The sequence below is a fragment of the Schistocerca gregaria genome, chromosome 1, assembly GCF_023897955.1.
Source record: "Schistocerca gregaria isolate iqSchGreg1 chromosome 1, iqSchGreg1.2, whole genome shotgun sequence".
Classification (NCBI taxonomy): Eukaryota; Metazoa; Arthropoda; class Insecta; order Orthoptera; family Acrididae; genus Schistocerca; species Schistocerca gregaria.
Genome location: NC_064920.1, coordinates 900251966 through 900276324, shown reverse-complemented (window position 1 = coordinate 900276324; position 24359 = coordinate 900251966). Strand labels below are relative to the sequence as shown.

General features: G+C 41.2%; 1 pseudogene; it reads right to left on the bottom strand.

Annotated features, from left to right (window-relative positions):
* Positions 1–23544: 23544 nt before the first annotated feature.
* On the bottom strand, positions 23545–23662 carry LOC126289952 (5S ribosomal RNA; annotated as a pseudogene).
* Positions 23663–24359: the final 697 nt, after the last annotated feature.

Here is a 24359-nt window from a genome sequence, read left to right as displayed (position 1 = left end):
TGTTAATGCTATTCCCTGTTTATCTTCATCGTAGTGCTGTAATCAAAATACAATCCCTTTGTCTACTTCCATAAGAAAGTATTTTATCCAAATGAAAACTCTAACGACTGGGTTGATCGCCCGCTGGGACAGGTGGCGGAACTTGGTACGTCGAGATCAGAATTTCGGAGTATTATCACCCATGACATGGGCAGCAGTCGAGCTGTGACTGGGTGTTTGTTAGATGCCCGAAAGAAGGTCAGAGGAGGGACAACAATGGAAAATTATTCACTTCTTACTCAAAGTACATCCGTCAAGTCGTTACCCCAAGAGGCCAACGCCCACGGAACGCAAACAGCACGCACCCAGTCGGGGAAGTCACCACAGTCAGCAAGTGGCGGCGTGCGAACTCCACGGTCCTGCAATGCTGCCGACCCAGGAGTAGATAAGAGAAATTAGGACCCTTACGGATTCATATAGATAGTAGTGTTCCCTCGCTCTGTTCGCGAGTGGAACAGGAAAGCAACTGACTAGTATGGTACAACGTACCACCCTCCATGGACCATTTGATGGCTTGCGGAGCATGTAGGTTGATGCAGATGTGAACTCTGCATCATCCGTGCTGGTTAGAGGCGATTAGCAGCCCCAGCATGGCAGCCAAGGCTGCAACGACCACGGCAATGACTGCACTAACGTAGCAGCTGTCAACAGCAGAGTCTGCCCGGAGTACAGAGCAGAGGCAGGGAGCAATAAGTCTGTCCGCACAGGCGACTGGGCACGACCTTCTGCACGTCCCCGGACGGGAAACAGAGACATTGCAAAGTATGAATCAATCTGCTTCTTATTCAATCATGGCGGATTTGCCTTATCAGATTCAGTACAGTAACTATTTTCTGACTGGATTTACTCACGTTTCCATGCTCACATTTTCCGTACCACGGAGAAACATCATGCTGTGAACCTGAATTTGTGTGTCTTCACTCTCACCTCGATTACAACTGAGTTATAGGGATCTTTCCCGGCAAATTTATGTGTCGCACTAATGCCCTTGTTGCGTTTCCGTTAGTCACACAATACTTTGCTAACAAATGATCGTTACGTCAGTATTGTTGTATTGTAACCACGGCATTAGTATTTTTATGTCAGTTCCATGAAAATGCAAACTCAGTAGTATGCTCCTCTCGTGAGCTTAGTTTGTTCAACTATGCCCCAAATTGCACGCCAGCTTACCGTCCCACATCCTGTAACTCTTAACTTACTGTATTCCGCCAGAGAAAATTATTTGATATGTTTATCAAAGCGTGACTCCTGATCAATCGTTGTGGGGTCAATAATTAAAATTCCGCTGTGCAGTATTTACTTTAGGATATGGCGTAGAGCTAACAATCAGTTAAAATTCATGGACCTTCAACTGTTGATACTCGAATAAAAAATGTGAAGCACGTTGTCTGAGCTCAGTAAGCTGTAGGCCTTGTTACACGAAGTTTGTTACGAAACGCGATGCTTACTTTCATCCTCCAGGGTGAAGCGCAGCAGCAGCTGAGATGGACCTTCCAGAGGTCCCGCTGGCTGCAGAGCTGTAGCATCGGACTTGGTATCTGCAGCAACGCCACGGATAACAGCTGTCGAATCCGAAGAGGATGACTGTTCGAGCTATGCAGACTCGTTTCTTGGTGACTCTTAGACTCATGACATATTTGTACTGACTTGGAGAGTACTTATTTGGCTACTGCTTCGTTTTTGGGAACGTACGTCACAATAAGTCCTTGGCTCGGCCTCAGATCACCACAGATGCAATGGTCTTTCTACTATGTCGATGTTCTTGCACCTCTGGTCGCCCTGGTTGGAAACAGTGTGAATCAGCCACCTAGCCACAGTAGTGCAGCTCTAGTTGTCTCAGCAAGTAACGTTCGGTGAAATAACATTCTGGTCTAACCCGCTTATGCAGCCTGATGTGTTAGCCAAGAGAGATATCTTAATTTGTTCCCAGCCAAGCCAAGTACACACGTTTTGCGGTGCATAAAAACTAACACGTCTTTTGAAAACGAATATTTAAGCTTGCAAGTGTAAAGAGACGGCATGAATCGTAATGCTCGGTGACATGATGAAATCAGACAAATATTAGTTTTTATCTTAAGTCTTGTTGATTTTCCTTATGCATTCAAGAACAAGGCATAAAAGTTGTGGCTGGATAGTATCTGTTGTTATTACAGCGTAACATAGGCACGCGCTCCGCTCCACAATTCCTCTCTAGCGTTATTAGACAGTGTTACAAAAAGGCTGTTCACAGTGGCCGAGTGATAAATTACATCGTGTTTTTGTTGAAAAACGACTCGCCATGACACAGGTGCTGTTGTACGAAGGAGGCAGACCACTTTCAGCATCACTCAATTTCTGGAACTTCATGATATCCAAAGGATGTAACCTAGTCAGAATTCTCTCGAATATCGTTGGGCAATATATTAACGAAGATTGCGTTGTCTTCCGTTCTAGACTGATAAGAATATGTTTTTAGCTCCTTCAGTAACATATATGGTTAAAATCTGTTCTTGCCCTGGCCGTCGACACCGTCTCATTCTACAGTGGTTATCAATACGTCTACCATAAATAGATATCTCAGTTACGTATAATCATCCCTTCTTCCTAGGATCGTCTCACATCCTGCGTCTGTGTAGAAAATCGACCAATCTGTAGGTTATTCAATATTTTCCTGATCGATTTTCATTTGTCCGACGACAAAACGGATTTGTGCGAGAATCCTCAAGGCGCCAATGGAACTTCTTAAATACAGTAGAGACCAAAAACTACTTAGGGCATGAAATGTTGTTGTGAATCCATTAATCTCATCAGCTTTTCATGAACAGTAATCATGCAAATCATGCTAGGCGATCATTGTGTAAAATAAAGTGGACTGAAGTATACTGGTGCCCACAATTGAAGCAACAAACGGAAATTTTTTAAAGTTGCGTTTATTGTTCCGCAAAACAGTATAAACAGGTAATAGTAAAGCAGAAACAATGTAACTAATACAGAAACAAACAACTGCAACATGCGTATCGGTAGACAATTGCTTTTTTCCAAATTCTCCGATTTGCACACGCATTCTGACAATTGCAACCGGTTAATCCCTGTTGGTCCATCGTGCTCACGGGACATTGGCTGGTTAAGCAATTGTCAATGTCAATAAAATTCACCAACAGCCCTTTACTTTAAGATATTACTTTATTTTATTGTGAAGACTACCGGTTTCAGAATTTCATTGTGTCTTCTTCAGGACTTATACTCATTCAAATAAACGAACTTCTCGTTGAGCGCCATAAATCACTGGCTATCATGACTTCGATCGTTACACTATTGCTTCATTCGATAAAAGAGAAACAACATTAACAATACAGTTGATTCCAATATATTAGGGAATGCTAAACACGTCTTAGAATGAAGCATTAGTGTAACGATTCAATTCACGATATCCAGTGATTTAAAGCGTTATACGACAAGTTTGTTTATTTGGATACATGCGTATGGAGCCTGAAGATGGAATAATGAAATGCTGAAACTGGTAGCCTTCACAATAAAATAAAATAATATCTTAAAGTAAAATGCTGTTGGTAAATTTTATTGACATTGACAACAACCGGTTAATGTGCTCAGTGTAGTGCATGACCACCTCTAGCAGCAATACAGCTCTGACAACGACGGGGCGAGGTTTAAATGATGTCATCAGTCTCACGTTAAGGCAATAACGCCCGTTACTCCTGCAGAGCTGCTCGGAAGTCTTGCAGAATGGTTCGTGGATGGTAACATGATGCAGCACGTCCCCCTAGCGAGTGCCACTCAAGATCTATGGGAATGAAAGCGGGAGAGCGAGCAGGCCACGAAGAATGTGCAGTATCTTCCAAGGAAACATCAACACCTGTGCTGGATGAGATCTAGCATTATCATTCATCAGTACGAAGTTTCGACCCACAGTTCCTCGCAACAACCGCAGAAGAAGTTCCACGATCACGTCACGATACCTGAGGGCTGTTAAACCTTACTGATTCACCTGTACATTTTCCTGCGCACACCATTAGGGATCCTCCTCGATATCGGTCTGTTCCCACATTTGGGCCCATAAATCGTGTTCCACATTCACTCCAGATTCGAATCCGTCGAAAATCACTCCCCAGACTATAAGGGGACTCATAGGTGACCGTCCAAATGCAATGTTGACGACATCACTCCTGATGTTCCATTCTCTTCTCCCCAATCCTATTCAATACCTCCTCATTAGTTACGTGATCTATCCACCTCATCTTCAGTATTCTCCTGTAGCACCACATTTCGAAAGCTTCTATTATCTTCTTGTCCAAACTAGTTGCCGTCCATGTCTCACTTCCATACATGGCTACACTCCAAACAAATACTTTCAGAAACGACTTCCTGATACATAAATCTATATTCGATGTTAACAAATTTCTCTTCTTCAGAAACGTTTTCCTGGCCATTGCCAGTCTACATTTTATATCCCCTCTATTTCGACCATCATCAGTTATTTTACTTCCTAAATAGCAAAACTCCTTTACTACTTTAAGTGTCTCATTTCCTAATCTAATTCCCTCAGCATCACCCGATTTAATTTGACTACATTCAGTTATCCTCGAATTTCGTATAGATGCTAAAATCTAGGGGCTAACACCACTTTTGCATCATTTATTTGAAATCTGTGAAAAAGGATCGCTATTCTCCTACAGCACATGATGAAACTAGCATTAACTAACAAACATATTCCAGATCGAGAACGAACTGGACATCTCAGATTTTTAATGTAACCCATTATACTGAGGATGGACTCAAAACACACGTTATTACAGTGGCTAGGAAACTCTTTATAATGTTGTTCACCAATGCATATTGATAAAAAAGGATCTCAGGAACTACCAGAGACAACGAAGTTATCAAACTGAATAAATCATTATTTGGGTTGGGGATTCTATGTTAAATTTTAGAAACAAAACAGTCGATGTCTTGAAGTTGGGTCACTCAAGTTAGTTTACCTTCACTTCCAGAGCACACCAAAAGTTCTCTTTATACTAATGTTCTGAATTCAGCTGCTCAAGTTAAAGCCTTTGAAAAAATGAAAATTCAGCTCATAGATACTTTGAAGAAAATGAGTATTTATTATAATAATAACTAACTACGCCAGACGAAATTAAAACCAAAACACTTTTTTTCCATCTTTGATACAGACAGGCACATCGTAAGGCATGCAGTTGAATGCTACGCTAAAATCAGAATATTTACGCTTCCCGCTCCATCGCAAGTTAACATATTGTCAGTTTTACAGATGTATAAGGTTTAAAGTGAAAGTGAGAGATAACATCTTTAGTGAAATAACTGGTAGTTCATAGGACTCTCAACTACGAACTTTAGGAACCACTACTTTACCAGTATGTTACCCCGCAGCAAAATTTATATTTGTGTCTGGCGCAAGTTTGTGCCCTTAGAAAGGTAAACAACCACGGAAATAGATGTGTAGAGGCATCACTAGGTATATGAGCTCATTCCGCAACAGTCATGCAGCTGCTGCCACCATGGAGAACAAATCTGGAAACAAGCTTTGGGATCCATTACATGATTATGCACTAATGGAGTATTAACTGAAACCAGCAGAAAGTTTAATAGGTCCCCGGAAGATCTGGCAAACAACTTCATCGAAAGCAAAGATGAATCATAGATGATGCATACTGCAAATGATCCCCATTGCCCACAACCATTTAAAAGTCTACATCCTAGCCACCAAGAAACACGGGCAACCTGACGTGCGCTCAGTCACCTACGCTCTGGATTCGAAAGATTCTAATCTAATCGTCAACAATGGGGATTTCCTGTAAGTGATAACAAATGCTGATCTGGAGAAAGACGTATCTGCATCTATATCCACTATTCGATTCACAATTAAGTGCGTGGTAGATGATTCATCGAACTACGTTCAAGGTATTTCTCTGTCGGTCCGTGATCGAAGAACGCGTGGGAAAAAACAAATCTTTCTGTGCGAGCTCCTACTTATTTTAGCAGGATGATCATTTCTCTCCATGCAGACGGACTCCACAAGAATTGTTTCACATTGGGAAGAGAAAGTTCAAAATTTCGTGAAAATATGGTGCTGCTGCGAAAGACGGCTTTGTTTTAATGATTATCACCCCTACATGCTTACCGTAGTCGTGGCACTCTTTGCCCTGTTTCGCAGTCATGCAAAACTAACTGCCGTTCTCTGAACGTTTTCGATGTCGTCCATTAACTCTGCCTGATACGAATCCCTTACCAACCAGCAATGCTCTAGCAGAGGACGAACGAGCGTAGTGTAGTCAGCCTCTTAAGCAGACCTGTTGAATCTTCCAAGTGTTCTGCCAACAAAACGGAGTCCTTCCGTCGCATCCCCCATAGCATTATCTATGTGATCGCTACAATTCAAGTGATTCCTAATTTTGGTCAATAAAACTTAGGAGCCGGCCGAGGTGGCCGAGCGATTCTAGGCGCTACAGTGTGGAACCGCGCGACCAAGACTCATGACATTATCTTTGTGACGGTTACAATTTAAGTTATTCGTAATTTTACTTCCTAGATAATTAACTGCAGCTTTTAGATTTTTTTGACTTTCGGAGTAACGGAGATTTACAGGATTCCTTTTAGTACACACGTGCATATCCTCACACTTTTCATTATTCTGAGTCAACTGCCAGTTTTCGCACCATGTAGATATGTTATCTAAATCGGTTTGCAATTAGTTGTCATCTTTTGGTGACTTTACGAGGCGGTAAATGACAAGATCATCTACAAACAGTCTAAGGCAGCTTCTCAGATTGTCTCATAAATCGTTTATATAGATTACATAGAGAAGAGGGCCTATAAAACTTCCTTGGGGAACGCCAAATTTCGCTTCTTTTTTTACTCGATGACTTCCCGTTAGCTACTACAACTGCAGGACTTCTGACAGAAAATTACAAATCTAGTCGTACAACTTGGCCGATACTCCGTGGCCTCACAATTTGCTTACAAGTTGCTTGAAAAAAGAGGTGTCCAAAACCTTACGGAAAACTAGCAATATGGAATTAATATGAAATGCTCGATCTGAAGCATTCATTACTTCGTGTGAGTAAAGCACTAGTTGTGTTTCACCAGAACGGTACTTCCTGAATGTGTGCTGACTATTTGCCAGTAGGACATAATGTGTTCAGTCTGTACTGCTTCTCAGACCCACATTCTATAAAACCATAAAATATGTCCAGTCAGTTGAAGAAATAAAGAGAGGTACGATTAATATGGCTCTGAAAGTGTCTGAGGAGAGATAAAGAAACGAAAAATATGGAGTTTTGTAGAAGGAAAAGACAGAAATCAGTATTTGGTTTGCAGACAGGAAAACTTAATAGAACGAAGAGCTTCATACTAAACAAGATGGTAAATTGCTGATAACTACTACTAGTGTTAACTATTCAAGAACATATTGCATGACTGACAGTAGAGAAATCACGCTCGAGAACAGTTCGGACAAACTATGAGAACAGCAAGTGAGTATAAGGAAAAAACCAGTGAGCTACAGACACTTTACCAACAGAAACGAAGTGCACATAGATACGTAAAACACGTATAGACTGGTGTTGAGCGGTCAGCCAGTGATGGGGTGCCCCTGGACCAAGCCGAGTCCCAGAGGGGCGTGGCCGTTGGCGGGGGCGGCGAGGACGAGCGGCGCCAGCACAGTGCCGAGGGGCAGCCAGCACTCCCGCCCCTGGGCGGCTGCGCTTCCCTCGTGTGTCCTTGCAGCAGAGGGCGGCCAAGTTGGCGGCCAGAACTATCACCTGCGGGAAACTTTGCGTTCAAGGGGAGGTAGTATCATGTGCTGTACTTACATTCATGGACTTACTCTACCCAAATTATCGTGGCATTAAAGGTAAAATTGTCATAGCCTGTAATAAAAATCTATGAGGAAACAGTATCACGGAATACTCATTCAAGCATAATAAGACGTACGCTACACCTTCACTTTTAAAACCGATCCTCTTCAATGGCCTCGAGAATTTTGGGAAGAAACAAGCTGTTTAATTTAGTCCACGATGGGTTCAAAAAATGGTGCAAATGGCTCTGAGCATTATGAGACTTAACTTCTCAGGTCATCAGTCCCCTAGAACGTAGACCTACTTAAACTAACCTAAGGAGATCACATACATCCATGCCCTAGGCAGGATTCGAACCTGCGACCGTAGCGGTCGCGCGGTTGCAGACTGTAGCGCCTAGAACCGCTCGGCCACCCCGGGCGGCTCCGCGACGTGTTTCGGCATTTATATTGAAGACATTTTCTAGTGCAATCTGAAACTGACATCGTAAATAAAACTCAATATTGTACATAGTGGTATAATGAAAATACAGAAACTCAACATGACAGTAATGTAGGAATTTCGAAAAAGGAAAGCTATAAGTTCACATATTAAATGTAAGTGTATAAAAATCTGAATTTATAAGTGTAGCTTGCAGTAAGGACAATATTATACAACAGCCTACACATTGAGGGTGTTACGATAGTGCAAGAAGAATTAGAGAGACCACTGCAAAACCTAAGTAAGAACAACACCCTTGGAATACACGACATTGTCTAGGAATTATTCCACTTTTGGTACAACAAATGTGAGGAAGGCGAAATAACCCCAGAATTCAAGAAAAATGTAATAATTCTAATTCCAAAGCCAGTAGATACTGACAGGTGTCCATACCAGCGAACCATGACTAATAAATTATGCTTTCAGAATATTGACACAAATTATTTAAAGAAAAAATTGGCGGAAGCGGTTATTGAGAACTATCACTATGGAGTCCCGAGAAATTAAAAAACGCATTGAGCAATACAGAACCCACGACTCATCCTAGAATATAGGTTGAAGAAAGGCAAGGCTATGATTAATATCATTTGTAGATTTATTACACTTTTGACAGTCTTAACTGAATTACGAGGTATGAAATTTTGTAGGCAGCAGGAGGCAAAGAAAATGAAACTGATGCTTTAATTGATAAGGGACCGAGACAGGGCTTTTACCTACACCCGAGCTTGTTCTGTCTGCACAAGAGGAAGGTGTGAAGAAAATCAAGGGCAAACATCGAAAACGAATTAAAGTTGAAGGAGAAGATATAAAAAAAACTGGCTCTTTGCCGATGACAATGCAATTCTGTCAACGACGGCATTGGACCTGGAAAATCAATTCAGCGGAATGGATATTCTATTGAAGAAAGCTTATAAGAAGAACGTCAACAGAATGAAGACGGGCATAATAATGTGTGCTCGAAATAAATCGGACGATGCTGAGGCGGTTATATATGCTTCATTCGCTTTAATGTAGTGACATTCTATGATAGATGTTAACATGCAATAAAGACTGACAGATTGCAGGTGGCAGCACTGGTAGTGTAACGTACATGAAGAGTGTCGGTGAGATGTGGAAATCAGTGCAGTCCTTTTCGTATCTGACGTTCTAAACGGCACTATCATTGGCTTTCGGGCTAAAGGTGGGAGCATTTCCGAAACGGCTAAGTCTGCAAACTATTGGTATGCTACTCTGGTTAAAGTATACCTTGCAGAGCAAAATAGTGCTATCCAAAACCGCCGCTGAGGCAACTGCGTCGCACCACCGGCCATAGATGATAGGCATGAATGGCGGCAGTGGAGATTTCTACTGGGAATTAAAGTGCAACTTTTGAGCAACGGACCACCCAGGTGACCTAAGAAGCTGACAAAGGTGTCTCCTTGACGATCGTGTTGGAAACACTGCTGTTATGGCCCTTCGCAGCAGTAGCCTGGTTCATGCACACATGTTGACTGCTGCCCATCGAAAACGAAGGCTGGAATTTGCCTTCTCCCACCAGCCACTTTGTTCGTTGTCTTGCTTTTGGTCGGTTTTTATAGTTAGGGCTCCTCAGTGTCCTCTTCGGATCTTCTACGAATTGCTTCTTGAGTTTTACCCACCTCAAAGATGGTTATCAGCTATCCACAAATCCTACATTATATCTGTTGACACAGATGATTATTTTCTTAATTTATTTGCTATCTGTTTTTATTTTCTTTCTGTCCAGCTTGGTTTGGTAACTCTCCCTCATTTCTACATGATTTTCGATCTGGTTTCTGTTGTTTTTATTTCAATTACAGTCAGCTGTTAATTCTACAGAGCAGCAAACGCCAGTCAAAAGATTTAACGATAGTCTTTCTCCCTTTGATACTCATATGTTTGCTCGTAAAGAGACGTCTTCTGTCCTGGACTGGACGTTTAGTAAGGTTTACCAGCTTTCAGTTTTCCAGAACACGAAGACCATCTTCAAAAATATCACTCCGCAATTCTTCACCAGTGCTCGATACTCTGCAAGTTTTGCCACGCACACACGTTATATATAAATACTCCCGAAACTGCGTCCTGCTTGCTACAAACTGTTGAATCCATTCATGCACCTGGTCTTATATTCCGTATGGTCGTATTTTGTTCATCAGTCGTCTTCATTTCATTCTGTGAATTCCTGTTTTTTGCTTGAAGTTTTGTTTGCTGTATAACAACCAAACACAGGATTTACGTCACCTACAGCCATTATGTTCTGCCAGTAATATGTCTTCAGCAAATCTTCATTTTGTCCACAAATATTTTTCATCTCTTTATCATGACTTGGAAGTGGTCATTTTATTAAAAATATTCGCGATTAAAACAGTATTCACACAAGCGAAATACAGTGGTAACATGAATTTTTTATGTGATGATATTACCCTTGAATGACAGCAGAAATTTACTACTAAGTATCCTCCAGAATAGACTATTGTTACAACCCCATTCCAAATTGGGTCTTAGTCTCCATTCTGTATCACTCTGAACTCTTCACGGCAGAAACAGCACTCTCATTTCCTCGTTTCCGCATTAACTACACTACTTTATCAATTCTTGCCAAGGTAAAGGCATTTTACGTTCCGTGTGTGAGAATACAGCGTGGCTTGCAACAAAGGTTTCACAGTACGATGAGCTGGAAGACTTTTCATCCTGTTTCCTTACTTCACTTGGTGGATCTTTAGTTGCCATATTCACGTTTAAACATAATTCTGTGTCCGTCTTTCGTTATAATTGCTTCTTCGGAAGGTTTCCCCATTGCCTTTTGCAATTATCGCACGGAAAGTGACAACTACGTCATGTAGCACATACATTCAACCAGATTTTTTTCGTTGTACGTCGAGCAGTCTGTGACAATCACTTTTATTAGAATTATTCATGTACAGAATTTGTTTTCAAAACGTATTTAGGACAACTCAATGGAATTACGTTTTGTGGCCTGCTCATCTGCACTTGCCAGGTAAAGTGTAACGACGGCGTATCTCTTGAGGTCGGTAATCATATTCAGTATTTCAGATACTATAGTTGTACTTATCTTTCATCCAAAAACTTGTCTGATGCAGCTCTCTGTACCAGTCTGTTCTGTGCAACCTTCTTCTCTGCATATCTATTGCAATATTTGTCCACTTCATCATTTTTACTGTGCTCAAGTCTTTGACACCCTTCTCCAATTTTTACCCTCAGCTCCCCTCAACTCACGTACATAACCAAAATGGCCTATCCGTTGATGTGCCCTATGAACCGATCAATTCTTCCGTTACGTTTCGTCACTGGCACTTCTTTCTCCCTTTTGCAGTCGGTACTTTCTCGTTAGTTATGTCGAAGGGAGGCAAAACCCTAAAAATCGTTCAACTGATCTTGCAAGTCCGTTTGCTGTCTCTAGCAGATTTACAACGTTACAGGCAATTATTATCTCTTCTTCCTCAACTTTAATTCTCTTCGCAAAATTTCTTTCGTTTCTAGATAGTAATAATGGTACGTATTTAATTAACGGAAATCCACCAGTCGTGGAGTTTAACCAGCTTAAATAACCGAAGGTTAGTGTTCAACTTAATATTTTCTTTAGTTATTCGATCTACCCATCTAATATTCATCATTGTTCTGTAGACCACATGTCAAAACAGTCTATGCTCATCTTGGCTGTACCACTTATCGCTCCTGTTTTACTTCCACAGAACGCCTCACGCAAGACAAATGCGTTCATAAGAGACTTGCTAACACTTAAATAAATGTCACTTAAAATGTTTTGCAGAAATATTTTTCTCGCTGTTGTTAGTCCAGTTTTTATTTTGTCTGTACTCTGATCATCGTTGGTCAATTTATCTTGCTGTCCAAATAGAAAAACTCATCTAGTACTTTTTCATGTCTCGCTTCCTAACCTATTTTTCTCAGAATCACATAACTTAAGATTACTCATTTAGTTACCTTTATTTTACTGTTGATGACGTGCATATTCTCATGACCTTTCAGAACAATCTCCACTTCGTTTCGAGTCGTTTCCTTTGCCTTCGCCATCACCGAACGAATTACAATGTTATCGGCAAAGTTTACAGTTTTTATTTCCTCTACCTGAACTTAAATTCCCTTTCCTAAATTCTCTTTCGTTTCCAGATACTAACAACTGGATGTGCTGTGTTAATGGTGGACCAGTTATCATGCAGTTTAATTTTTTCTGTTACGGTTTGTTCAGACAATCAGTGAAGATATTTCCTACACAACGCAAGCACCAGCAACTAACTGTAGTGCGCCTACAAACTTGATGCGCAATAACCCGCTCAACTCCTCTGCCTTGCAGTTGTTCGTATCGTAGGCGGCACCCACGGGCCAAGATGCTTCTGTAATCACAGTTCATGACCTATCTGCAGCGGAACACTATCCTTGTTCCGCTTTCTTCGTGGAGAAGAAATAGTTTAATTACTAAAGTAACATTTTTCTACTTCGTTAACAGAAGACAGTGTAATATTACGTTTATATTCATAAACTACAGTATTTCTATTAACTTTATTTTTCTCTTAAAAAAATGACATTTTGTAATGCACCGAGTAAGAGTTCTAGAGTTCAGTTGTTTTGTTGCTGCATAGTGATATTGGTCCTGTAACAAATGAGAAGTTTCCTAGATTAATTGATCAAGAAGGCCAACAAATGGTGACCCCAACGGTATCTAAACAAGATTCAAATATAATAACATAGATATCCCACATAATGATACGAAAATTGAAGTGGGCAGCATTAGTGTGAAAGTTTCTAAGTTATTGTTTTGTCATTTTGAAGCATAATACAGCGGGAATACAGACTCAAGCAATCAAATTAATTTTTTTGATAGCACAGTTGGAGCCGGATTTGTAGAATATACAGGGTGAGTCACCTAACGTTACCGCTGGATATATTTCGTAAACCAAACCAAATACTTACGAACCAATTCCACAGGCCGAACGTGAGGAGAGGGGCTAGTGTAACTGTTTAGGGGACACTTCCTCTGAGGGTGTTTGAAGTTAATGAGTGCCTTACATCACTGTCATCCGATCAGCCATCTGCGCTAATCTGTCCACATTTTCTTCGGATATTATTAAAACATTTCGGACGCTACCAGGAAGTTTGTCTAGCCACAGAGCATTTGAAATTTTATCTGAAAAGTTCGTTCCTCCATAGTTTTACATTTTCCAAAGCACTGGAATGGGTCTCCTAAGAGCAGTTTCTTATTCGCAAACTATTTTTTTTAATTTGACCTTCTCCACTTTCCTTACAAGGCATAACAGTCGTTTATTAGCTAAAGAGTATTTGTTGCTTTCGTGGGTGAGTCACCTAACATTACCGCTCGATATATTTCGTAAACCACATCAAATACTGACGAATCGATTCCACAGACAGAACGAGAGGAGAGGAGCTAGTGTAATTGGTTAATACAAAACATAAAAAAATGCACGGAAGTATGTTTTTTAACACAAACCTACGTTTTTTTAAATGGAACCCCGTTAGTTTTGTTAGCACAGCTCAACATGTAAACAAATACGTAATCAGTGGAATTTGTTGCATTATAAAATGTTAATTACATCCAGAGATATTATAACCTAAAGTTGACGCTTGAAACCTCCGACGTTCAGTTGCGTGTTGTAACAAACACGGATCACGGGCGTTTCATAGGACGTGGAGGACGCATAAATTGGCGAGCCCGTTCTCCTGATCTTACACCTCTGTACTTCTTTCTGTGGCGTACGTGAAAGGAGAATGTGTACCGTGATGCGCCTACAACCCCAGAGGATATGAAACAACGTATTGTGGCAGCCTGCGGCGACATTACACCGGATGTACTGCGGCGTGTACAACATTCATTACGCCAGAGATTGCAATTGTGTGCAGCAAATGATGGCCACTACATTCAACATCTATTGGCCTGACATGTTGGGACACACTCTATTCCACTCCGTAATTGAAAACGGAAACCACGTGTGTACGTGTGCCTCAACCCTCATGGTAATATACATGTGCGTCAGTGAAAAAGACCAATAAAAAGGTGTTAGTATGTGGACGTAATATGCTGTTCCAGTGTCTTCTGTACCTAAGGTCCATCACCGTTCCCTTTGGATCGCTACGTAATTCGGTGCTCTCCGATACACACGATCGAACAGCGGAGGAATGGTACTCAAGCGTCAACTTTAGGTTACAATATCTCCGGGTGTAATTAGCATTTTACAATGCAACAAACGGTACTGATTATTTATTTGTTTATATGTTCAGATGTGCTAACAAAACTAACGGGGTTCCATTTAAAAAAACGTAGGTTTGTGTTAAAAAAAAACTTCCGTGCATTTTTTTATGTTTTGTATTAACCAATTACACTAGCTCCTCTCCTCTCGTTCTGTCTGTGGAATCGATTCGTCAGTATTTGATGTGGTTTACGAAATATATCGAGCGGTAATGTTAGGTGACTCACCCACGAAAGCAACAAATACTCTTTAGCTAATAAACGACTGTTATGCCTTGTAAGGAAAGTGGAGAAGGTCAAATTAAAAAAAATAGTTTGCGAATAAGAAACTGCTCTTAGGAGACCCATTCCAGTGCTTTGGAAAATGTAAAACTATGGAGGAACGAACTTTTCAGATAAAATTTCAAATGCTCTGTGGCTAGACAAACTTCCTGGTAGCGTCCGAAATGTTTTAATAATATCCGAAGAAAATGTGGACAGATTAGCGCAGATGGCTGATCGGATGACAGTGATGTAAGGCACTCATTAACTTCAAACATCCTCAGAGGAAGTGTCCCCTTTGCCGCTTAATTCTTCTGCAGCAGTGAAAGATCTCCTTGTAATGGTCGAAGAGCTGGAAACTGAAGTCCGAAAATGCAGATCGAGGGAGCAACAGTATCAATTGCGACGAAGTTGTCCTAGCAGAGGCCACAGCAATCCGAAGTACAATACTTCAGGTAAGTACTGCTATTTTCATTTTTGTCGCAGCTCAAACTTCAGCCCTGAGAAGCGTGACCAACCTTGCCAGTGTAATAGTGACGGAAACTCCAATCGGCAGATGCAGTAGGGGTTGTGTGTTCTGCCGCAACTGTTATATCGGGCCGCCAATATCGATTGTTTGTGAGAGATAAAACTTCAGAGTTTCGTTTTCTGGTTGACAGCGGTTTCTGTTGTACCAGCGTGTCTCAAGGATAAGGTTAAAGATGCTGCAAATGGATCTGAGATTAAAACTTATGGATCAAAGTTACTGAATCTTGATTAAAGTTAAATTCGTAGTTTCGAGTGGCTTTTCATTGTAGCTAACACAACAAAAGGTACAATCGGCACAGAATTTCTTCATCAGTTTGGCTTATTGATAGACCTGGAAAAAAATTATTACTTGACAGCAATACTCAGATACATGTGATTGCACTACAATGTGATGTTGACTTGTCTCATACGGTCAGTTCGCTCCATGCTAACTGTAAATACTCTGAACTACTTAAAAAAATTTCCGACCTGACAAAATCCACTCTTACGAAGGAAGAAATTAAGCATGATTTAAAACATTAAATTGCAACCAGCAGTGGATCGCCAGTGCACTCAAAAGCTCGCAAGTTATATCCACATATCGCTTGTGACTACACATTTATTTGGGTGCAAAGTTTTCTTGTTGTAGCGCAAGGAAAACAGATATCACACTGAACCGAAGCCACCACAGTGGAAATCATTTAATGCAGCAGTGATTCTAGTGAAGACGAGGCGCTTGGCAGCAACCCCCCCCCCCCCTCCCCCTGGTCACACGGTGGTTGTCGCTATAGGAGCTGCACAGAAACACAGTCATGCGACTTACTGCATCAATTTTCAACATCACAGTTGCAGTGAGCTACGGGCCATGGTACCTCAGTGGAACAACAATATTTCTTATTGTTTCGAATTTTCAGAAGATGGTAGGTATTGTGGACGATCCGTATTTCGATTTCTCTTAAAACTAGCAGGTTGTGAAACTTGAGTGATTAGTGTAGGAAAATCTTATCATACTAGGAAGTAGCAAATGATACAGTGAAAACTGTAAGTTTGTATATAAGTCGATGTAAATGCAAACAAGAGAACAATCACATTGTATAGGTTTTAATTAAACAATTTATAGTATCCATTATATCTGAAAACGTCCAGTAGCGACACGATCTTTTGAAGACACGGAGTCAGTAAGGAAATAGATGGTCCTAACACCGCATCACAATGCAGAAAAGTACACAGTACTTAACATTAATAGTATTACATACCAATATAATCATATTAAAGCAGTAAACGAATTCAGTCATACACGTCACTAAAAATTCACAGCGATCACGTGACTGATATCTGCAACGTCAAGCAGCTTTTTAGGAAACATCCTGAATTACTGAAGAAGTCCCTTACCAGAACTTCACAGCGGGTACAAAGGAGAGTTCGTCGTGTTCTCATGCTATAAAACTAGGTTACTAGGGCCATACGTTAAATTTAAAAGCGCTGCTAATGACGTCGTCAACAGAAATCATCTGTACGGAACCTGAAAATATGAAACAGGCACCAGTTAAAGTTCTGTATCTAATATAAAGAGTAGCTTCGACTAATTCTTTATCGTGATGTGGCAACTGTAAGTAACATTCGCCGTGATATACCGATGTTTCCAGATACATAACAGTTGGAGTTCTATTTAGACTATGATGCTTGTAAGAAAGAAGCTACAGTAGGGGGTGGGATTACATTTACCCTTACAATCTTTAGCATTCTTCAGTAACATCACATTTATAAATCTCCTATTCTCTTCTTTTCTGAACTACTTATGTTATACGTTCCATTTCCTTACAGTGCTGTATGTTGGACAAAACCCCATAGAAAATACTTCCTAAAAGTTAAATTGGTATTACTTGATAAGAAATTCCTCATTTTCAAATACGATTTTCTTGCTATCCTCAAATTGTATTTTACATTTCTCTCTACTACGGCCATCATCATTTGTTTTGCTGTTCTAAAAACAAAAATCATTACCATTTGTAGTATCTCCTTTACTGATACAATGTCCAGTCACATTACTGTGACCATCTGTCAAAAGCACGAAAAATCACCTTTTAGAATGCGGACCATTACAGGACGTGCAGAAAGAGAGTCAATGACCTACTGGAACCTACCGACAGAGATGAGGAGTCATGCGGACCCGAGTGCTGTGGCCTGATGCGCTACGTTTTTCTGTTTAAGATTCATGGTACCTACAGCTCGATTGAAGTGGTCAGACAGTCTCGTTTAGGTTTACATCCGCAAAGTTTGCTAGTCAAGGGATTACGGTAAACTCATCCTGGTGCTCTTCGGAACCATGTACCAATACTGCGAGCTGTGTGACGTGGCCGGCCGGTGTGGTCGAGCGGTTCCAGGCGCTATATTCTGGAACCGAGCGACCGCTAAGGTCGCAGGTTCGAATCCTGCCTCGGGCATGGCTAAGTGTGCTGTTCTTAGGTTAGTTAGGTTTAAGTAGTTGTAAGCCCTAGGGGACTGATGACCTCAGGAGTTAAGTCCCATAGTGCTCAGAGCCATTTGAACCATTTGTGTGACATGTTGCATTATCCTGCTGGTAGGTGCTATTTTCTCGAGGAGAAACAAACTGCGTGTAGGGGTGGACATGGTCCCCAAGTATAATGCATACTTGCTTTGATCCATTGCGCCATCCAGAAAGACAAGATCGCCAAGGGAATGCTCAGCCCTTGGCCCTTCCGATGACTGTTGCAGGGAGTCTGTTATCTGTCCGATGGAGCAAAAAGCATGATTCATCTTTAAAACTCATCTATCGCCACTCAGTAGATGTCCAGTTGTGGTGCTGGTGTGCAAGGTACGTGTACAAGGTACATCAAATGACCTAGAAGGTCATGGAGCATAATGCGGTTTACTTGAGTACTGTAGCTGGATACGCTTAATTGGTTGATTGGTTTATTTGTGATTTCGGAATTCGGGGGGGGGGGGGGGGGGGGAAGGGACGAAACAGCGAGGTCATTGGTCCCATCGGATTAGGGAAGGATGGTTCAAGGAAGTCGGCCATTCCCTTGAAAATAAACCATCCCTGCATTTGCCTGAAGCAGGTTTGAACCGTCGTTCTCCCGAATGCGAGTACAGTGCGCTAACCGCTACCCACATCGCTCGGTGAATAAGTCTGAAACCGACAGAAAACGAACGATGCTGACACGTAAAAATTACACGCCCATGACCTGATCGGGTGCCGGCCGCGGTGGTCTCGTGGTTCTAGGCGCGCAGTCCGGAACCGTGCGACTGCTACGGTCGCAGGTTCGAATCCTGCCTGGGGCATGGATGTGTGTGATGTCCTTCGGTTAGTTAGGTTTAAGTAGTTCTAAGTTCTAGGGGACTAATGACCACAGCAGTTGAGTCCCATAGTGCTCAGAGCCATTAGAACCTGATCGGGTGTAATTTATTTATTAATAGGGACACAGAGAGATGCTGGAACGAGAGTGTACAGATCGATTCTACTTCTCGCAATTTTACGTCGTGCTTTAGGACCGGCTGAGGTCGCTTACTGAGATTTTGCTCACGCGCGTCATATTCAGAGTCCGACATTTCCATCTAATAAGTTACGTTCAACCACGTGAATGGCCCAATAAGTAAAATATTCTTATAATTCTATACGCCCAACGGATGACTAGCGTCAGTACCGGATTTCTTGACAGATGCACAGAGACAAGAAAGAATACGTCATGAGGAGAGCGATATTGCCTTACTCAGAAACACTCTTTCCTTAACTGAAGATATATCTAAGATACTTTACTTTTGGGTCTTGGGTCTCATATAGGATGGATATGGGAAGATACATTACATATTATGAGGTGTGATAAATTGTCTGGAGATTACTTCAACATGAGGTGAGTTTATTCATGAGTTATGAATCGTCACAAAAGCATGAGACTCATGCTGTTATACAATCCCACTATATTACTATTCTGCTATAGTCGCTTAATGACGCTCCCTTATGAAATAAACCAACGAATACAATCAAGAATAGCCCCTATGTTCGAGGATGACGGAACAATACGGGAAATTTACTGATACATGCAGGGCCCCAACGAACTCACTTATACAACATAACTGCTTGCTGAGACTCATGGGTGAGTGGGAGCACCAGGAGAGTGCATATAGCTGGATGTGGTGTTTACACGGTTTTCACATAAAGTAAGACGAATATATAACAAATAGAAAATAAAAGAAGTTCTCCACATATACTCACAGTTAGAGTAATCTGTGTCAAACACTATTTGAATTGGTCATCAATGGTGATCAGGTTCATTGCACTTGTGCATCTGAGGGCCATAGAATCATGATTATCATCATCAGCCGGTCGTATCACTTAATGATGTGGCCTCTTTGAGTAGGGGCGTAGCAAAGCATCCCAGTAAGATTTTTCACTGCTTCCCATCCTGAGTTTCCCATAGAGTATCACCAGTAAATTAAAAGACCGCAAAATAAACAGAAATTCGATCTGCACGTGAGCATTCATTACAATCAGAGTTTCGAGTTCTGTCATTTCAACAGTGCCATTTATCAATAATCTCAAAATAAGGGGCGTGTGATTCACTGAGTGCCGTAATTTGGACTGTCAGTCACACATAACCGCGAAAATACACCACTTAGAACTCAGGATGCAAATAAGAAAACGATAAAATTCGCACTGAAAATAGAGCCGCTCACGTTGCTGTAACATTATACCCAGGGTAGCATAGATTTTGCAGCTTCACTAATGACCCCAAGCGAATCACGCGAAGTTACATTCAGCACACGGATTTGCGCAAGAGAGTTAAGAATAATAATGTATCATGGAACACATGCTAACCGCTGCAATGACATGGAAAGAATTAACTGCAACCTAAATTTAAACTAGATTAACGAATGCCTTTGTCCATGATAACAGTTGAAAGCTAAACAAAAGCGTCCAGTACTTATAAGCCCCAACGCAAGAATGTCAGGGTTCCCTTTTTCGGTAGCGCCCATCCTGCACTCACTCAGGGGTGTTAACAATCGTGCACGTGTAGCGTGCAAAAATAGACTTCATCTCGTGGTCGCTGACCAGACCTTTCTGGTTTCAGCATACTTGTCTGCAAGTTAAGTATGCTGTGCGATTACACCGCTCCATGAAAACTCTGGACACGCAGGAGGCAACTTCAGACTACTTCCATTCTCGCACTCACTCGTCCACACAGGGCAAAGTGGGAAACAAAGAGCACTGTGCAAGTGGGTTAAATAAACACAGTTGCTCTTGTCCTCCCCAGAAGTTACGTGCTATTGTGACGGTGAAACAGCAGCAAAACTAGACACTGGCAGCATGCTGAGGCGCAGATACACTAAAAATTTACGAAACGGCTTGTATCAAAACATTTTATCGCGTACTGATGCCAAGTATAGCACGGCTAATTATAAGTGGAATCTGTAGTATAATCCGTAGCGCTCTGTCCATTTACTCGACAAGTTTCATTGTTTGTGAATTATGATAATTTACAATCAAAATCAACATTGTGTTGTTCCTTCCTCTTTCTTACTCGTTGTTACTGAACTTGTATACTTGCATGTCTGGATAAATAGACATTAATGACAGGTGACAGCCATTAGAAATTAATTCGAAATAAACTAGCTGAATGTTAATATCCTGGCATCAGCTGTGACATTTGTATGTGGACTACCTATTAGTCACATGAAAATCCGTTCCTGCCCGGGACTCGAACCCGGTTTTCTCACTTATAATGAGCAGTCGCCTTACCACTTCAGCTATCCGTGAACTCCTATGGTATACGGACGTAGGCAGTTTGGCATATGGAAGTTGGGGTCGGTCAAGGGGAGCGCACTGATAGATGAAGTGCTTCAGCAGAACGCTGGTGATAAATGGGATATCCAGGTTCAAGTCCCGGTACAGCACAAATTTTCAACTGTTACTAACAGGTATTACATCGGTACCTATCCCAATTGATGGCAATATCTTCGCATTGAGCGAATTTATTTCGACTCATTCCTGAAGTTTGACGAATATTAACATAATGGCAAATGGGTGTTAGTGTTATATATAGAACCAGACATTAGCAAGTAACTTGAAAAAATTCGTATGCATAAGGTGGCTAACATATGTAAACATTCTTACCCTACCATTTCATAGGACACTGCTGACGCACTGCTCTTCAATCCGATGTTTAAAGCGTTATTTAGCTGTCCTGTTGGTGGTGGGATGGGTGATCTGTATCTGTTTTCTCCCGGCAATTTTTATAAGGGAAAGCAAAACTCAAAATGTAATGTAAAACGTGAACTAGCAGTTTGAAGATGAACCTATCGGTTCGAAACCGGTAACGGCACTGTTTAAGTAAATAAAGAGCATTATAAAAAGTGGCTGGTTGCTGTAATCTTCTGTGTAAGAGTTATATTTTTATAAGCATCTGAATCTTCGTACAGCTTCTTAACTGTCATAAATAGGATAATTCTGCTTCTAAATACAAAGATACTCTTAGGAATTACTGCGGAACGTGCTTTTCGATATCTAAAACCCTGAGGTGCGCCACAGTACATGGTCATAGAGAAAAACATCTTCGACATTAACAGCTCCGTCATTTACTAACGTGTTGGTTTAATTCTCCCGATGTATAGAAAAAAAACTGTATATGCGACTCTTCTCTCAAGAATGTGGATAGCCGCAGTGGATGGTCTTCATGAGTCGTAAATATGATAAATTTGCCTTCGACAATGAAGAATGTCACCCATTTACTAGTAGACAATCAATCATAAAGTGTACAACAAAGTACAATGTGCGATTATTCGCCTTGTGCTGCAAATGTTCCTTCTTCAGTATTTCTCTTCGTTAAGGACGTGTATTTTCTAACTGTAATTTATTATACTCCATCTTCGAAGGAGACAAGGTGTCAACACTATTTTGGCGTCCTTGGAAGCCAGCGATTATAAGTCTTGCAGCTAAATGGAGTGGCCTGTCGATAACAGATCTGCCCATAGCGTCCGTTAAAATTGGGTTAGCCTGGTGTTACCAAGTTTGCTTGGCACCCAGCAGCCCATAAATCACTTACGAACTGACACTGCATAGCAGGGATTTGTGCCTTCTCCCCCAAACGTAATCACTGTTCCCGCTGCGAAGTCAGAGTCCGCTCGCATTACAGTGTTGCTTGGGAGAAGACAGCACCGTTGTTTCAGTTTACAGTAGTGAATAAACACTACTGAAGATCTCTCTGTATTTACGGGATGAATTACCTACACAAGTATCCTCTGGTGAGGAACAACGAATTTTCAAAACGTCGCAAAGAAGCTGGAAAAGAATCTGTAACTAAATAAACGTTTTGGCATACGTAGACAAAACATGACACAGTTTATTGTGTATTTTGATTGTGTGTGTCCCTATAGATTTGTGCTCACTCAAATCTGTATGATTTGTATTTATGGTGCGGGAACCTTTGAAGTAGGTCTGTCTGTAAATGTGCTACATGAGATGCTCTTTGCCGATTGCATGGCAGTCTGTGATACCCGATATGTCATTCCTTCGGCGGGAACAAAAATTATAGCCAGATAAACCACTCGTTATTTTGTAGTAATGTCAGCTTACTGACGGCACTACAAATATCCTCCTTTCCTTGAAGATAAAGGGAACAATTACTCAACTTCTACCACTGAGTTTTGCTTCGTTTCCAGTGAAAGACATTTCTCCTGTTACAGGCGTCATCAGATGTTCACAAACGAAATGATTGTTTTGAGAACTTACATTACGTAATTTTTTAGTCATTTACGTAACAGAATCTTGAACGACAGTATATTAAACTACTGAGTCATAATGTATTATAAAGACTAACATTGTGCACTGCTGGAGAAGTGTATCGTGATTAAGTTTGATTTTTGAAATGGTTATCCAATGGACCACATCACAGTCATTGCGTCGTATTACAAGTTTCGGTTGTTCAGCAACCATCTCCCGTGGCAGTGATATGTTGTGTTGATAGCAGTCGGCACTGGAGACCTATGCACATCGTCAACAGGCCTCATGTGGCCCACCGGGACCATCCGACCCCCGTATCATCCTCAGATGAGGATGCAGATAGGAGGGTCGAGTGGTCAGCACACCGCTCTCTCTGTCTTTACGATCGTTTTCTTTAACCAGAGCCGCTACTATTCGATCGAGTAGCTCCTCAATTGGCATCTCGAGGCTGAGTGCACCCCGAAAAATGGCAACAGCGCATGGCGGCCCGAATGGTCACCCATCCTAGTGCTGCCCACGCCAGACAGCACTTAACTTCGGTGATCTGAAGGGAACCTGTGTATCCACTGCGGCATGGCCGTAGCCACTTGAAACCTATAACTGTAATTTTTTCAGTTGAATAAACGTTTCTAAAAACTGTGCTAAATATTTATAGCAAGAAGTAAGTATAATAATTCGTTCCTTGGTAGAGCACTGATGATACCTAAAACAATTAGATGAACCATTCTTAGAATGTAACCAACATGTTTCTTTAGCAAGAAAATATGCTCTTTTGCAACAGACGTGTATTTTTTTCTTATTTCAAGTATTAATGTAAATGATCTACCAACTTCAGAAGAATGGTCGCAAATATTAAAAATATATAACAGAACTTCCTTTTAGCCAATATTCACAACCAATATTCATAACGTCGTCTATGTGGACTAGAAATAATGATGTGTCACTAACTATTTTTTATGAGGACTCTTCACTCTTCTTACTGGTTTTTGTAGCCCACCAAGAATTCCTCTACTGAGGTAAACTCTTCATCTAATGCCAGCTCTCGCACCCTACGGCCTGAATTATTTGTTTAATACGCCGCAATGCTTGTTTTCACACAGTTTGTACACTCTACAGCTCTTTCTAGTACTATGGAAGTTATTCCTTGCTGTCTTAACAAATGTTTTATCATCATATCCCTTCTTTTTGTCACTGTTTTGTACTTGAGTCTCTACCTCAGTGATTCTACGGAGACCCGTCTTACTTTTTACGCTATCAGTTCACACAATGTTCAAAGTTTGAG